This window comes from Megascapheus bottae, chromosome 12 (genome assembly GCF_031878675.1).
Source record: "Megascapheus bottae isolate mThoBot1 chromosome 12, mThoBot2.hap1, whole genome shotgun sequence".
Classification (NCBI taxonomy): domain Eukaryota; kingdom Metazoa; phylum Chordata; class Mammalia; order Rodentia; family Geomyidae; genus Megascapheus; species Megascapheus bottae.
In genome coordinates this window covers 28,135,704-28,153,536 of record NC_143520.1, presented here as the reverse complement: position 1 = coordinate 28,153,536, position 17,833 = coordinate 28,135,704, and the positions used below count along the sequence as shown (strand labels likewise).

Genomic DNA, 17,833 nt, shown 5'->3' with positions numbered 1-17,833 from the left:
GAGCCAGAAACAGAGATTAAAGGACAGGGAAAGAGATTGAATCTGCTCATGCCTTTTTGTTTGATCTGTGCCTACAAAATATAGAAGATGCCCACTGGTATTTTAAAGGCTTGATCTTTTTCTTAGTCCATTGGTTCATGGGCTAGCCTCTTCCGGAAACTCCCTTGACAATATGACAACATGCTAATAATGTCACCAACTAGTGATCCTTAAAATAATTAATGATAACCTTCCAAACACTTGAGCTTCTTTTTCCTATTTGTATCCCTTCTGCTTTCTTTCCTTCTCCCTTGTCCCTTCTTTCACTTTTCTTTTTACCCTTTGTGTTTCTTGTTTTTCCTATTTCTCTCCGCACTTGTCTTTCTTTCCCTTTTCCTTTCTCCAGTTCTGTTTCTTTTCAGTACTGTTTGTTAATTTGTCTATTACTTAGCCACTGATCTCTCAAATTCTTCATTATATAGAGTCAGTAGTGAGTCTCCAGGATGGAAGTAGTTGTCCGGTATACTGGATTGACCACTCACAATTGTAAGTGATAATCCACATTTCTGTAGCTTTGAGTACCTGGAAAGAATTTTCTACCATCAGCTAACATCCTAGATATTGAATATATTTGCCTCGGTGTATTCTACAATGCATATTGTATTCTACAATGTATATTTTATCCACACTGCAATTCTGGTGAGATTATGAACATGGAAACAATATAAGGAAAAATAACATATTTCACAAAGGTTAAAACTCTACTAATGGGACAATGTAATCTATCTGTTGTATTATGCTCCTGTGTTCTCTAAGGAGTGTCTGAAATCTAGGAGGTATTCCCACATGCACACTTCCACTGGTGTCTCAAAAGCTCTCTGAAGGCAGTAATTGTACAATGGATCTCCGGCATCCCTTGATTTCATTGTGCTTGCAGCAAGTGCTCTGGGAGATTACATTTCTCTGGCTCAAGTCACTGTAACTGGGAGATTAATATTCACCGGCAGTTGTAATCAGTCTATGGAGACTTGGGTCACTCTAAATTTCAAAGGGTAGGGGAAATATTCACTCAAAAACTCATGAAGACTAACCCCAAATACCTCTCCCATTTTTGCTTGTTTACTTCCTGTCACCTTAAGAATAATCCTGACTTTCCTGGTTCTCTCCTAGGACCAAGGGCAGTGCTTTGAGTACTTAACTTGAGTTTACTTTTTATTTTATGCCAATCCTAGGGCTTGAACTCAGGGCCTGGGGCTGTCCAGGAGCTTTTGTGTTCAAAATCTAGTGTTCAACCAATTGAGCCACAGCATCATTTTTGGCTTTTTTGAATTGAGAAAATAAGAGTCTCATGGACTTTCTTGCCCAAGCTGGCTTGAAACCACAATCCTCAGAACTCAGCTTAATGAGTAGCTAGGATTACAGGCATGTGCTACCTCTCTAGGCAGAGTATATAACTTCTTAAACCTCCCACATTCCTCTTGTACTACACATGTGTATCTTCCATTTTCCAAATACCAACACTTTTGTTTCAAAGTATTCAGTTGCTATAATATGAAATGCAGCCCTAATCTGATACCATAGAGTCTATTGTCACTCTTCTTGCTTTGAAACCCCATTGAATTGGATCCTAACAGAGGTTTACTTCTGTTAGGAACTCAGTTCCATGACTGAGCTTCTCTTTCTCTCACAACTTCCATCCAGTAATTCCAGGTAGGAAAAAAAATAATGTGAGAGAGGGCATGTGGGGACGGAAATGGGGACAAAAACATAAGAAGGGGTATCAATGTGTGAGAAGTAATGCACCTACTATCTGGCGAATGTAACTGTAACCCCTCTATACATTACCCTGACAATAAATTTAAAAAAATAATGTGAGATGGTTCAGCCACTTTGGATGAAAATTTAATAGATTTCCAAATAATTAAATATATTCTTACTCTACTATTAGCAATAATATGCCTAATTATGGAACATTATTTGGCACTAAGAAAAGATGAACTACCAAGCCAGGGTAGATAGCTACATGAATATTAGTAAGTAGAAGAACCCAACATGGAAAGACTATATGATGTGTGACATTGTAGGAGACTATGAAAAGGTGAGTGATCACAGGGGTTGAGGAGAAGTTGGTAAACAGGGAGAACATAAAAGACATTTAGGGCAGAGAAAATACTCTATGTGATATACTATCTTGAATTGTAGAGTCAATGGTGTAGGCAGCATCAAGAATGAATGGACTATGGGCAATAAGGTTGGGCCAGTATAAGTATATTAACTACAACAAACTGTATTCGTGCTTCCCAGATACTTTGTTTGTTTGTTTTATACAGCAGCAGTCTAACTAGATGTGTTATCTACTTTCAGTTTGGCAAGTAAAGTTATTAAAAGGGTACTCTCTATTGTCTTCATGATTGCATAAATGTAGTGTTTTAAAATTTTATCTTTATTTTTACAGTTCTTACTTTTCTAGGATTGTATCACTCACCAGGAAGATCAGTAAGGAGTCCTCAGAAAACAATTAGAGAACCCTAGGATTCTTAGTAGCATTAATATTTGTACATTTTCTTTACTATACTGGTCTGAATTTTAGGGCCTCCCAAATGAATATACTGAAATTCGAACTCTGAGCTAGTGGTGTTGGGAGGAAAGGTCTTTAGAAGTTAATTAAATAATGAAAGAAAAGCTTTGTTGGATGTGATCACTGATTTTATACCCCAGGGAATCACTTTACCCCTGAAACCATGGTAAGAAGGGCCTATGGAAACCAGAAAATGGGCCCTCTGCAGACATACAATCTACAAGATCATTATCTTAGATTTCTTAACCACTTGGATGTTTGGAAGCACATTTCTCAGACTGATCCAGCTTAGAGCATTTTTGTTATAGCAACTCAAATGCACTAACTCATTGACCAGAAACAACTGCTAGGTAGATGGAACTTCTGACCTCTCTGTTACCTCTGTTTGTTATTGATTTCCCCCTTCCCAATAATTTAAATTCTTATGGAAATTCCACACAAGAAATGCCCAGTTTCTAAGCTTCTCCTGTTGCAGTGTACATGCTTGAAATATGGACTTACTAATAATTTCTTGACTTTCTCATCACTTTCTTAAGAACTACAACAAAGAAAAACCTTACACTCATTTTAAGTGTTCCATTGTGACATGTTCAGTGACTATATTGGTGGACACTAAAGAGCTATAGAGACTGTTATCTAAAAGTATGAACTACAGAGCATGGCTTTTCTTTATTCAACCTAGAATGTCTAACTGAATGGTGTAAAATAAAGAAAAATATGTAGGAGTGCCATCCATCAACCAAATTCTAGTAAAATGGACTTAAATTTTGTTTACAAATTATCTTAACCTGGTTCAAGTTCTAAAAATATTTTATTATATTAAGTAGTTGTAGAAAGGAGTTGACATTCGACAATCAGTTCATGAATAGAATACACCCTTTCAACATTCTGACACGCATAATCTCCCAAACCACCCCTTTGCTCACTTTCCTGAAATTTTGTAAGTTTTATGTTGGATTTTTGGCTGTATTCTCCACACTTAGCCCTGACCTTCTCGTATACCTTTGTGTATCACTTTTTCTTTTGTTAATGCATCAAGGCAAAATATAAACTCATATTCTATTATCTTACTGTCTTGAAACTTATTTCTTGGTTCCAATATCTCATGAGAGTAAAGAATTTTTTTGGGGGGGAGCATCTGTTTAGTCGGATTCCCCTCCTCTTCCATTTCCAACCCTCCTTCTCCTGCCCCCTCCCTCACAGTCTCCATTTACACAGTCCAACGAGCAGGCCTGCCAAACAGTCTCAAATGGGCTCCATCTGCTCACTACCTAATCTCTATTTAAATCAAGCTAAATGAACACTTCTTTTTCTGGGAGAACTGGGCACATTTCTGTAGTAGTATTGTATGGAAACATCTCTCCTCACATCTTCCACAGCATTCATTTCTGGGGTTTGTTATTCTTTAAGATCTTTTCAGACTATGTTGTAATTAGCACTGGAGCTTTTGCTTATTTTTAAAATGCTTGTCCAGTTAACACACACACACACACACACACACACACACACACACACACACACGAAATAAAATGAAAAGAAAAAGAATAGAAAAGCTTGTGGTTATTTGGCTCATTTTGTCAGTGAAGTTAGCCACAGCAGTAATTATGCTTCCCTTTTTAAAGAAAGCATTCAGAGAATGAATTACTCTTCTAAGTTACCTACATTAATCTCATCCATTAGATAGTGTGGACATTTTATCTCGGGCTAGCTACCAAAAAAAGTGTCTACTTTCTATTACCTTTCACATTTGACCTTCTTTTTCTCTTCCTCCATTTCCGGTCCTCAGTTACTCTAAAAAAAAAAAAAAGAAAAGAACAAAGAAAGAAAAAAGAAAAAGAAATCAAGGAAAAGAAAAGCAATGTTACTCTATTTATAATGATCAATTTGAAACAGAATGTATCTTGTGTTCTCTGAATGCACAGGAGGAAAAGTGGGTTTTCACAAAATCAAAGTATTTGAGCTACTTTAAGGAAGACTAGGACCAATATTAATTGGTTTCAGACTTTGTCGATATATTTTTTAATAAAACACAAAAAATTCTTTGACTGAAATTCAAATGGGAGCCTAATTTTCCTGCAGAGATTTTTTTTTTTTGATCTGTGAAAACTGTTTTTGTTCCACTCCCACAGAGGGAGGACATTTTAGCAAATTATTACGAATATCATGAGAAGTTCTTTCCTCTCTTTTTGAAACTTTAGAGTAGAGCCTATAACTTTTATAATCCAAAAATTATAGATGAGTTTCTTCCCGATTCACTCTTGACAGTCCAGGTTTTTTGTTTGTTTGTTTGTTTTGCCTTTTTTTTTTTTGCTCTTTAAGGTGTGGACCGTCCTGCCAGGGCTGGCTTTGAACTGAGATCCTCAGCTCTCAGCCTCCTGAGTAGCTAGAATTACAGATGTGAGCCACTGGTGCCTGGCTAGATAATTTCCTTCATAAGCATAACAATTATCTACTTTTCCAAGAATTTGGTCCCTGTTCTGCTCACTTTCCCTCTGTAAGACATTGAATACATTAATTAGCCTCTTTGATGTCTCATCTATTTAATAAGATAACATAATAAGCTAAATCTTATTAAGTATAATATGAATAAAACCTTATAATTTTGAGGATAAGACTCTCCTTTTCTTAGTATCTACAGCATCTAGTATTTTCTTACAATATAGGAACTTATTTTGATGGTTATTTGATTCCATGAGCAAAAAGTAGGATGGAGGAGTAGAAAGTCAGTGCTATGAAAAGGCTATATGTTCCATAAGGCCATATAGTATGAAACTAATTGAAAGGACCTCTAGGATATTGAAACAAAACCCATATAATGAATGATTGTTGTCCTTAATGTACTATGTTATCTCTCATCTCTTTTGCTGTCCCTTGGTTATCTCATATTGTTACAGTATCTCACTTTGTTATCTGATATATTGGATATATTTGTATTTGGTTATTTGAAATTGGATAGGGAAGGGGGGAAAACCAAGATGGGGGGTGGGGGGGGAGGGTAATGGGGACCAAGACATGTGAAAGGGTATCAATGTATGTGAATTAATGCACCTTCTATCTGGCAAATATCATGTAACCCTTTTATTAATTACAATAAAAATATTAAAAAGAAAAAAAGAAAAAGCTATATGGTGGTAAAGAGATTTAAAATTCTTTTTTTCACAATAAAGATTACATAATTTAATATAAATGACCAAAATCCTTAAGAGGAAATTAAAAGCAACTGTCTTTGGGCATTTTTGCTTTCTAATTAACACCTCAAAGCAGAGTCTAAACTAATAGAAGTTTTGATAATATTCTACGTACTTTTTATTTTTTATTATAAAGGTAATGTATAGAGAAGTTGCAGTTATATAAATTAGATAATGAGTATATTTCTTTTTGGACCATATCACCTTTTGCTTTGCTCTCTCTCATTGATGATGCATTTTTTTTCAAGCTCCAGTGGTCGTAATATCCCTGAGCCTCTCTTTGCTCAATGCTAGCTCTCTACCATTTGAGCCACAGTGCCACTTCCAGCCTTTTCTGTGTATGTGGTACTGAGGAATCAAGCCCAGGGCTTCATGCATGCTATACAAGCATGTACAACTTAGTCACATTCCCAGCGACTGATGACACTTTTTGTAAAGCATCTCTTAACTTACTATTGCAGTCAACCAGCATTACAACAGCAACAACAGCAAATATTATTACCGCACTTGCAATGTCCTGGGTACTCTGTCAAGTGGTTTATGTGCTTTATTTTACTTCATCTTTAAAAAATGACACAAAGAAGTTAGTATATCAGCAGATTCCCCACAAAGAGAAAGGTGACTAAGTTCTACAGCAAACAGTATGTGGACAGTACACCTTTGAGCCACTCTGTTCTTACCCGCATGCTGTTATATAATCCTGTCCTTACAGAAGCTCTGTAGTTCCATGCAATCCTGTTTACCCAGCCTTTCTTTGTTGCATTTCTGGATTTTTATTTAGGAAGTTTCACCTGTGCCAAGGAGCCCTAGTGTTTCCCCTCTCCCATTCTGTATCTGATCTTGACTTGGGGTCTTGGATCCATTTGGAGTTGATTCTGGTGCACAGTGATATAGAAGGATCCAATATGGGTTTTCTAAATGTTCATAGCCAATTCTGCCAGTACCAATTTTTGAACAAACTGTCTTTCCTCCATCTGATAATTTTGGCTCCCTTACGGAAGACATAGGTCTGCGGGGTCTTCATGTTTATTCTCAAGTCTGTTCAGGTGCTAGTACCAAGCTATTTTTTTGTAACTATGGCTTTATAATAGAGTTTGAAGTTTGGTATTGATATTTAGTTCTTTCCACTAAGGATTATTTTTGCTATTTGTGTGTTTTCTATCATTGGAAAGGTTGGCTACACTTTCTCCCAGAATTGCCCTCAGCTAAAGAGAGCTGCTTGCCTATAGGTACTCTTCAGATGTAGCAATTCATCTAATTCATTCCTGGATGCAGCCACACTAGGACCCTTCACCCATTTGTTGATTCCTTTAGGTAGAAAAAATACCTCATTCATATATATATATATATATATATATATATATATAAAGTTATCTTTCAGCATGATGCATAGAATAGAGTAGCTATAAAATAAATGTGCTTAAAAAGTAAATGGGCTTGATTCAATGAATGCAAATGAGAGGATGAGAGACAAAAACTAGTCAATGTAATGGAGATGTTTGGGAATCTTGACCTGTTGGATTTAATGAACCATTTTGTTTTCTTTCTGGCATTTGTGTCCCACCAAAATTTCATCCAGAGCTTAGGTATAAAGGACAAAGACGGCAGACACAGCTTGGGAGTTATCAGAATACAAATGTTGCCCTTTATCCTACGTGGCAAAACTGCAATTTTAAACATGAAACTGTACTTCCAAGTCTTCTTTGAAAGTGAATACAGATATAGGACAGAACTGTGTAAGGGCATGTTTGAGAGAAGATTTTTAAAGACTCCTTAAAATAATGATAGGCTCCACCACATTCTGTCCTTTTCCTAAGCATCTAATACTTCAACACCTGCAGGCAAAAATTGTGGGAACTGTGTGACAAGTCATTGACTGACCACAAAAGAAAAAGTACCAGGTATCATAACCCTATTATCCTGAATTAGGGTGTCCCAACTCAGAATTCTGCCTTATGAAAAAAATATAGACTTAAGCCAGTGTGTGCTTTTATGCATTTTATTTCATATGATACATACAATCCATAATTGATGTTGGATGAGATGCCTCTCCACCAAGAATTTAGAATTGGAAGTATAGATTTAAGGGGAGGGGAAACCCTCCTAAAACCACACCAAACCAAAAGAAAACAAAGCTGGAGATAGCTGGGAGCATTGATTAACACATGTAGTTTGAGCTGCTTAGATGGCTGAGATTGGGAAAAATTATCATGCAAGGCTAGAAAAAAACCAAAAAGGTAGGTATGGTGATCCACTGTTGTCTTCTCAGTTTTATAGGAAGGAGAAATAGAAGAATTGTGATCCAGTCCAGCTTGGTCATAAATGTTAATTCTATTTGAAAAACAACTTAAACATCAAGAATTGAGCTTAATCAGAAGAGTGCCAGGCTAACAAGCACAAGCCATGAGTTCAAATATAAGTACTAAAAACAACAAACAAACAAACCCTGGAGGACACTTGATCTAAAGAGATGAGTAAAGATTACACAAATCAGTTGTAGATACAGAAGGCTCCGAAGAAGGCAATGGTATTGAGGAAAAATGAATAATCAACATTTGAAACACAGCAGAGGAAACCATTAAGAATTAAAATATGGGACCAGGAGCATAGCCTAATAGTAGAGTGCTCACCTAGCATCACGAAGCTCTGGATTTGATTCCTCAGTACCACATAATGAGAAAAAGCTGGAAGTGATGCCATGGCTCAAATGGCAGAGCACTAGCCTTGAGCAAAAAGTCCAAGGACAATATCCAAACCCTGAGTTCAAGCCCCAGGACTGGCAAAAAAAAAGAATTATAATTTTGCCTGCAGATTTGATATTTAGGAATTTATGTAGCTTACTGCGCCAGTTGAAAAAATAACTGAAGCTAGGGACAGTGGCTCATGCCTGTAATCCTAGCTATTCAGGAGGCTGAAATCTGAGCATCAAGGTTCAAAGCCAGCCCAGACACAAAAGGACATGAGACTCTTATCTCCAATTAACCTCTAGAAAACAAGGGGTAGAGCTTGGCTCAAGGGTAAGGCAATATCCTTGAGCTGAAAAGCTCAGGGATAACACCCAGGCCCAGGTGTATGGTTCTAGTCTTGAGCTGAAAAGCTCAGGGATAACACCCAGGCCCAGGAATATGGTTCTAGTCTTGAGCTGAAGAGCACAGGGACAATGCCCAGGCAGAGGTCAAGCCCCATGATCCACCAAAAAAACAAAAAGAAAGAAAGAAAGAAAGAAAGATTCGTAATTCTTAGTGACATTCATTAAGCATGATTCATTTATTCAACAAATAATAGTTGAACACAAAACTACTACAAGATAGTATACTTTGCAATTATATTCAAAACAGACTGAGAACTTAGAATCACAACATTGATAGAAAAGTTTTCTTCTGTATGAATTAAATGAGATCATTGATTGCCTCGGGTTTTTAAAGTGCCTTAAATCTCTCTAATGAAGTCTTTGAACAAAGACCAAAATATAACATATTACTCATATATCATGGAACCCCAAATCTCTTACAGATGCTAAAAGACATATAGAATAGAACTTAAATGTTTGATTTAAAAATTATGAAATTGAGTCATAAGTCAGCTACATTTATTCAGACAGAAACAGTTGGCTTTTGCTAGTCTGTTCACATTCTATACATTTTCCTCAAAGAATATTATGAATGTTCAAATACTAACAGAGGAGTACAAAATAGAATGTTTCTGATATGAGATGAGAAATAGGCTACCATCAGCTACATGTGACATTTCTAATTTCTCTCACTTTCTTTGTCTATTATGTCAAGGAGGAGGAAAAGGAGGAAGAATTGGCACATTTCCTGTAGTGTGCACAGATGACACTTGTGGAGAATCATGTTGAGAGGCTTGACCTCTGTTGCATAATAAATGGATTTCTATTCTTCTCCCAGACCACCGCATAGCCACAAATCAGTAACATGGTCAATTTATAGATGGTAACAAAGCAAGCTAATGCAACAATATGAACTGATTACTACATGAAGAAACATGAAAGCGAGTGGGAAGATGAAAAGCACAAGACAAAAATACATATTATTTTGCACACTGGGTTTGGTAGCAACAAATGAGAGTGGTCATGAGGTCAGGAAGGTGATAAGGAAGAAAGAAATAGAGACCGTCCACTCCTGGGCATCTGCTTGAGATAGAGGGGTGAGAATTCTTCCTGTCTGGGTCACTATAATTTCAATTTCTAGCCCTTGTAACTCACCAATAGCTTTCCCAAGGGACTTCACAGAATATAAATGTGTTTCACAAATTTTGAGAGATCCTGTTTCCTTATGATATTTTGCTATTGCTATTGTTGGGGTGTATAGAAAACACTATGTCAATGAATGATGCTAGAATAACCTGACTGTTCAACAGAGGATACTTGTGTATGCTTTATTCCATACTCACGTTGAACTCAATGGGAGCCCTAGTTACAGGAAAAGAATGAGAGACACTACAAAAGGGACAAGTAAAAAATCAGTCATGATGAACCACATTATGTGTGAACAACGAATAAAACCCAAAAATCTAAAATGACAGTCATAAGAGATGGACAAATTTGTGTAAGTATGTATATTCTTATCACATTTATTAAAGATATTCCTTTAAGAAAATACATTTAGCAAAATACTCAATAACTTTCAGTATTTGGGGTTTCAAATGACAGTAATATACAAGAATATGTGAGATGCACTTACAATAATAAGTGCATATACAAACAAGACAGAAAATAACAACAAAAAATACTACTTTTAAGAAAAACAAAATTTGTTTCAGAAAAGGAAAAGTAGCCATAGAATCACACATGGTTCAAGCAAAACTAGTACATATATACTCACAACAATGTAAATAATGAATATTGATCTGCTCATATTTGTTTATTGCTAAGTCTTTAGGTTGGAGAATTGTATGTGTCATGGATATGTGCGTAAACATATAGCAAAACTAGGCACCAGTGACTAATTTCTGTAATATTAAATACTTTGGAGGCATAGATCTGAGTATTGTCGTTCAAAGCTAGCCAAGAAAGGAAGGTCCATGAGACCCTTATCTCCTGCTCACCACCAAAAAACTGAAAACAGAGCTGTGAATCAAGTGGTAGAGTAGAAGTCTTGAGCAAAAAAAGCTCAGGAACAGCAGCTAGGACCTGAGTTCAGGTCTCAGGATGAGCACCAAAAAAGTGGAAGGGGATAAATAATGTACCAAAGCTAAAAAGAATAACAGCAAAGTAAGCATAGTTGCAACAAATTTCATGGTACATGAAAACAGAAATAGTACAATTTTTTTTTTTTTTGCCAGTCCTGGGCTTGAGCTCAGGGCCTGAACACTGTCCTTGGACTTTCTCAAGGCTAGAGCTCTACCACTTGAGCCTCAGCACCACTTCCGGCTTTTTTCTATGTATGTGGTACGGAGGAATCGAACCCGGGTCTTCATGCATGCTAGGCAAGCACTTTAATCACTAGGTCAAACTCTCCGCCCTAGTACAATTTTTTTTTTAAGTGGTTGCCTCTGGTGATGAGGAAATGCTGAGTAAGATGGTGTTTGGTGATTGCCTTCCTTTAAAAAATAATTCCACATTTTTAAGATTGAGCTTGTTTAGTAATATAAAAATATCAAAATGCATTAAAATTGTCTACTCTAAATTAATGAGCAAAGAAAAATCTTACTATTAAAGTAATATTTGCACTAATGGTTCATACAGGTATTGCTTCTGTAAGAGTTAGTTGTTTTATTATTATATCAAGTTGTTGTACAAAGGAGCTGCCATTCAGCAAAGCAGTTTATGAATACAATGCATCTTGATCAATGTAACTGCCTTGGACATTTTCACCCCTCCTTTCCATTTTCCCCCTTTTCTTCATTCTGGGTTTCATAGAACGCCCTGAAGAATACTGCGGTTCCATAACATTTGTAAGTGTATGATTTGTTGTGAGGGAAGTACTGAGAAATGGAGGCAGGAGGAGGACTTTTGTTTTATCCACATCAGTAAACATAATTATTTGAACACTCAGATACTATTTTATGGATGTTAAATTTCTGCATAAAAGAAAATTTATGCCAATCTTGAATTAAAATGATAGTGAATTAGTCATTTCATTTATATTAGCATTTGTTTGCACACTATCCGAAGCACTGTAGGTGGCATTTGGAGAGAAGGATTTGACTGAATAATTCATTTATCATTTGGAGACTGGAAAGATACAATGGTGAGATGCAAAGGGACAAATCTGATAGAGTGGTATATTTGATGAGGTTAAATGAGATCATTACATACAAAACCATGTTGTACATTTTAGAGTGCTGAATAAATGGATGAATTAATTTTCACACCTGGAACAGATGCAAACAAATGATAAACCACAAATGAGCAAGTGGCAGCCCAGAGACAGGCTGTTTTTCAATGTGACCCAAAACCACTCAGAGCTTTCCAGAATTGATTAGCATCCAAATAAGCACCCAGACAGTTAAACATTTGGCTACAGGAATCTTACTATCAATTGTAGCAGTTAAGGGACATTCAATCTCTCTAAGTTGAGATTGATGGCTCTATGGGAATCATATGTGGTTAACTAGGTTGCACAGAGAGCTGGCTGAGTGCAGCCAACGTTTTTGCTTTGATCCCCATGTGGGCTATCTGGCTTGGTTCTATGCCTTAGCCACAAACAGTGCTCCAAACCCAGCAGTCTTAGCACTGAATGCCTTGGCCAAAAGATTAGATAGGGCAGTGTAGTAAATCCCTGTAAATCACTCCTGTCATTGAACAAAGGATTCAAATGTTATTCAATGGTACAGGTAACTAATAGCACATGTTAAGAGTAGTCAATATATTACTGTTTTTCTGGTGCTGCTTAATGCTGCTATGCTGGCAACAGCATTAACATTTCTACTTTCTCTAGGCTAAGGTACATAGATTCTCAAAATTGGATGAGACTCCTTATTCATTGAATCCATTCCACTGAGTGATGCCGAAATTCACAGAAATCTTTTTTTAGTGCATGATAATTACCCACAAAGTGGTTCACTATGATATTTTACACATGCATATACAGCTTTTAAATAAAACAATCCCTTCATTTACTCTCAATTTTTTCTCTATCCCTATGACTTCCACTTATTTAACAGCTTTTAGTAAATTTTATTTTGCTAATTTGATGCATAGATGAAACCCATTTCTGTGTTTCTTTACTCTCTAACATTCTCTCCTCTTCTAATCCTCTTAAATGGCCCTACTATATACATACATATATATAATTACTATTATTATATATATTATTTATTTAATGTTTGGAATGGGAGTACTACCAGGAAAGAATGGATATGATCAAAATATTTTATGTACATGTGTAAAAATGGCACTATGAAGTCTGTTGAATGAGATTGCTTTGGGAAGTGGGAAAAAGAAATGGAGGGAGAGAGTTTGATTTTGATAATTTTTTTGCCCATATAGACATGTCAAAGAAATCCACTTGCACAACTGATTCTAATTTTTAAAGGAATTTACAGAGTTCCTGGAATAATAATGTTGACAGTGGTCAGGGGACTGGAAAAGAGCCTTCCCTCCAAATGACTCACTGGATTTTTAGACAATGGTTGTGAAAGTTTCTTTCTGAAATGGATCAACTAGTCCTACTCTACTGTAAAATTGTCTGTAGTCAACCAATGTTCTTGTATGTCTTTTCTATCCTGGCAAGGTAATTCTTTAACCATCTCCACAGCCTGCTTTTCAATTTGAAACAGATATATTCTATATCATCCATGTCTTTCTGTAAAGAAGAAACAAGACACGAAAGAAACCAAGTTTTGGTCCTACTTTAACCCCCTTCCTCTATAAAATTTCTTGCCTATACGGTTCTATGAAAACATCACAAGAAAGAATAGCTATTGGCTGTCTGTGTAATCCCGCTGTTGGTCTCACAAGTTTTACCGTGTTCTGTCCTCTAGTACAAGAACAACCAGGGCATCATGTTAAGCACCAAAATGAAATGCTGGATTCGACCTGGTATTGGCTGATAAATTATTTTGCAAGTCATGTGGTTTCCACACCACTGCCTCAAACGAAGACCTATTCCAGCAGTCTAAAGATGCATCATTAGAAATTATTTCTATTAGGCAGTTACTGTACATTGATTCGACTGTAAGGCTGTATATAATTATACAAGTCAAAAATGTTAAAAGAGTGACTATATCTTGGATGTTTCTCCCTTCTCAAGCTCATGTTTAAATACAGTTGCAATGATATAAAGAGTTGTTATAATTAAGAAATTAGTTGAGGGTTTTCCTCTTCTGTTCTTTCCATCCCTATTTTCAGTTCTTAACTTGGGACTTTGACCAGCATCCTAGCATCACTTCATCCATGGCCCCCAGCAGTGCCGATGTACAAAAGCAAGTTAAGCACGTGATGGCTTTTATTGAACAGGAAGCCAGTGAGAAAGTAAAAGAAATCAATGCAAAGGCAGAAGAGCTCAACATTTAGAGAGGTCATCTACTACAGACCCAAAGACTGAACATTATGGAGCAGTTTGAGAAGAATAAAACACAGATGGAGCAGGAAAAAATATCGGATATCCAATGGGATGACTCAATCAAGAGTGAAGGTCCTCAGAGCAAGAGACAACCCTCTCACCCATGTGCTGAATGAGACAAAAGAAAGACTCAGCAAGGTGGGAAAAGCACAAACAGATACCATATGAAGCTACATGGACTGGTACCAGTTTATGGAGCCCCGGATAACTGCATTGAGGAAGCGATAGTTCCCTCTGATAAAGGCTGCGGCGCAAAAAGTGATTCTGATGTATAAAACTAAAATTAAAATGATAGTGATTTCAGATGAGTCCAAGGAAATAGCTGAAGAGGTTGAAGTCCACAATGGGGACAACCAGGTAAAGATATCCTTCACTCTGGAAAGTCCACTGGTTCTCTTAGCCCAGCCGATGATGTCAGAAGACCAGGGAGCTTTGTTTTGTGCAAATGCCAGTAGGAAGATTTTGAACTAAGACTCTGAGAGGTGTAGGCTGCCTGCTGCTCTGCATTTGAAAAACCAAGATTCTACAGTAGCTTCCTCTGCTTAACTAATGTTGCTCCATATTTACAGATGAATCCCCTGCTGTATCTAGTGTCCTGGTCTAAGGCAGGTGGTGTGAGGCCCATTCCTGGTTCCTCTGCGCTTCTACAACGTGAAGGTGAAATCACCTGGTGCCAGTGGATGTCTGTTGAGTTTTCTTCTGTCTCGCTGTTCTTGTGTCTAGTGTAGGTGTGTCCTGCATGTTCTCTTCCCACTCTTCGGTGTAACATGCACACAGAATGTTCATCTTCCTCAACTGCAGTAGTAAAGTCACTTTTCTCCATCTGTAAATGCGACGTAAAACCTAACCCATCAGTATCCTTTATCTACCAAAACAAAAGATTTTAAGAACAACAATCACAAGAGATAAAGCTCTTGTTACTGTAACTGACTTTGTTACCTGGTATATTTTTACATTTATTTGATTATTTGAAATAAGAAAGAGAATGGGGGGGGATAAGATGATTGGAAGGGAGTGGGGATGGGAAATGGAGACAAAAACATGAGAAGAATATCAATGTGTGAGAAATAATGCACCTCCTATCTGGTGAATGTAACTGTAACCTCTCAATACATTACATTTTTTAAAATCATTTTAATGACATTTGAAAAAAATTATATGTTAAAAAATGTGAGTTGACTCTGTGGGCTGTGGTCTTTATAAATAAATGAATGCCATCAAAAGTGAATGAGTTCATTATTATAGGAGTGAATTTATTATGGGACAAATAAACTCCTTTTATCTCCCTTCTCTCCTCTTTCTCTGGCCTGCTGATTAGATGATGCAGGAAGAAAGCCCCCCAGACTTGCTGGATTCATTCTTGAACTACTAGTCTTCTGAAACCATGAGCTAAAATGTTCTATTCAGTATATTCACTTTGTGGTATTGCATTATGGTAGCACAAAGTGAACTAAGAAACAATTGAGTATTTTTATGCAATGAAACTCTCCATTCCCATTTACTAATGTATATGAACAAATTATCTTAGTTCTTATAACCATAAGAACAAAAAATTAATAATATTAAAGCTGAATGCTGTTTCATTCTAGTAGTAAATCATGTAAGTGCATTTAGGAAGCAAATTTTTAACTTCAATTCTTGTTAAAAAAAATACATCTCCACCACAGATTTACTTTTTACGCTAGTAAACTTATATTCAAATCTGTAGTAACTGATGCTTGTTTGGTCAATTATAATAACTGGTCAATTATAATAGTTACAATAATTTTCTCAACTCAATCTGAATATTTTCAGCACTAAAAAACTTATGGCCATAAAAATGTTATTGTATATATATAATTTTGTACATATTCTGCTTACAGAATTATAGATGGTTATAGACATTTTCAAATATAGAAATTCCAAATATGGAAAACTGGAATAGAAATACGAGTTATCATAGACAAAGAACATGTCAGGAAAATTGGCAATACCAGCTTGACAAATTTAGTGAAATTAGTGAGATCCTATCTCAGGAAAACAATGTAAAAACTCAGGAAAGTAGCATGGCTTAACTGATAAAAGCTTGTCTACCAAGAATAAAGTCCTCATTGTGATCCTAAGTGTGCCTCCAACATTAATACCACTGCATGGATGAAAAAGACTGACCATGGTCAAAATATTTCATGTATGTGTGTGAAAATAGACTTAAAAAGCTTGTTGAGATTGATTTGGAAAAAGGTAAAGAGAGGAGGAAGGAGAAAACAGAGGGATGTCTCATTAAGGCGCATTGTGTTGATATATGGACATCTCAACTTGGAACTCCTTGAACATATAATTAATGTTAATAAAATCTTTAAAAATTACCAAAAAGGAAAGAAAAAGAACAATACCAAATTTAATACAGATAAAAATTAAGCCTATTTCTGTATCTTAAAGATAAATGATCACAGATGTCAAGTTATTACATTATTTAAATCCCATTGAATACATTTAGACATCTGAATTGGCTGTTTCATTTTTCAATGCCTCCCCCCCCCAGTATTACAGAAAATGTATTCTTTGTAATTAAAGATTTATATCTTTCTAAAATAGGTTTGATGGAAATTGAGAGATGTCCAGCTAAAACTGTCATGAAAGTTTTTTTTTTTTTAATGAGAACTGAAAACATTTTAGGGTATTTTTTCCCTCATGTATGCAAAATAGTTGAATTCAATCTCCCCAAGTCTCTTTGGGAAGCTTACTTCCACTAATTCTAGACTAAACTTCAGTATTTAAACTATTTAAACTTTTCATGTCTTCAGTAGAGGCAAGATGCCTACATCTGAAGCCATATACTGAGTAATCAGGACTTGTGTGGTGAGACAGAACAGGGGTCAGGGAGAAGAACAGTACTCATAGTCTTGTGCTTTGCTCCCCCTTTTACTCTTACTGCTGCCATCAACTCTTCCTATTACACCCTTCCTAGTGCAGGAAGCTGGCATTTCCCCACATTGACTCTTCATGATTCAAGTATTAGATGGTTGCACTTGGGCATAAAAAATGTTTCTTAAGCAGAGTTTCAACAGAATATCTATTTCACCTACTTGTGGGCCTTTTAAATTGTCAATGTTGTAATGACTGTCAGAATTCCATCTGTGGGCTCTCCACAGCCAATTTTTGTCATGCTGCACTTAAATGATTGAAACTACTCCTTGCTTATTGATTTTTATACCACATGACACAAAACCCTGTCTCTCACAGAGTTTTGAAAAAGCAGACTGTGATGCCGCCACAACCTTTGATTTGATTTGAGGGCCTCATTTCCTGCCTGATTGAACTCGTGTACTTTTATGAAAAATTGTTCAGCCTCATCAGACAATGATTCGGTCCTTTGAGGAGCACTGGAGTGGGAGGAACAAAACATCTTCCTCCCAAGGAAAAGGACATCTGGCATAGGGAGGCCCAACAAGAAAAGCAAACAACCTGGATGATATTGTCCCAGGTAGAGCCTGTGGAAAGGCAGTGCTTTGGGGCTTCAAAAAAGTCAGAAGCCTTATCTGAAATCAACAAAAGGGAGCTTGCAAATTTTACTTGGCTCT

General features: G+C 36.4%; 1 long non-coding RNA gene and 1 pseudogene across 1 annotated transcript in view; one reads left to right on the top strand and one right to left on the bottom strand.

The window, feature by feature from the left end:
• Positions 1-422: 422 nt before the first annotated feature.
• LOC150056377 (uncharacterized) overlaps positions 423-17,833 on the bottom strand; it is a 56,969-nt gene continuing 39,558 nt past the window's right edge. The window contains exons 2-3 of the long non-coding RNA XR_016537311.1: positions 4,296-4,348; positions 423-561 (exon numbers count right to left, since the gene is read on the bottom strand). This is a non-coding gene — a long non-coding RNA (uncharacterized LOC150056377). The remainder of the gene's footprint in view (positions 562-4,295; positions 4,349-17,833) is intronic.
• On the top strand, positions 14,105-14,744 carry LOC150056378 (V-type proton ATPase subunit E 1 pseudogene; annotated as a pseudogene).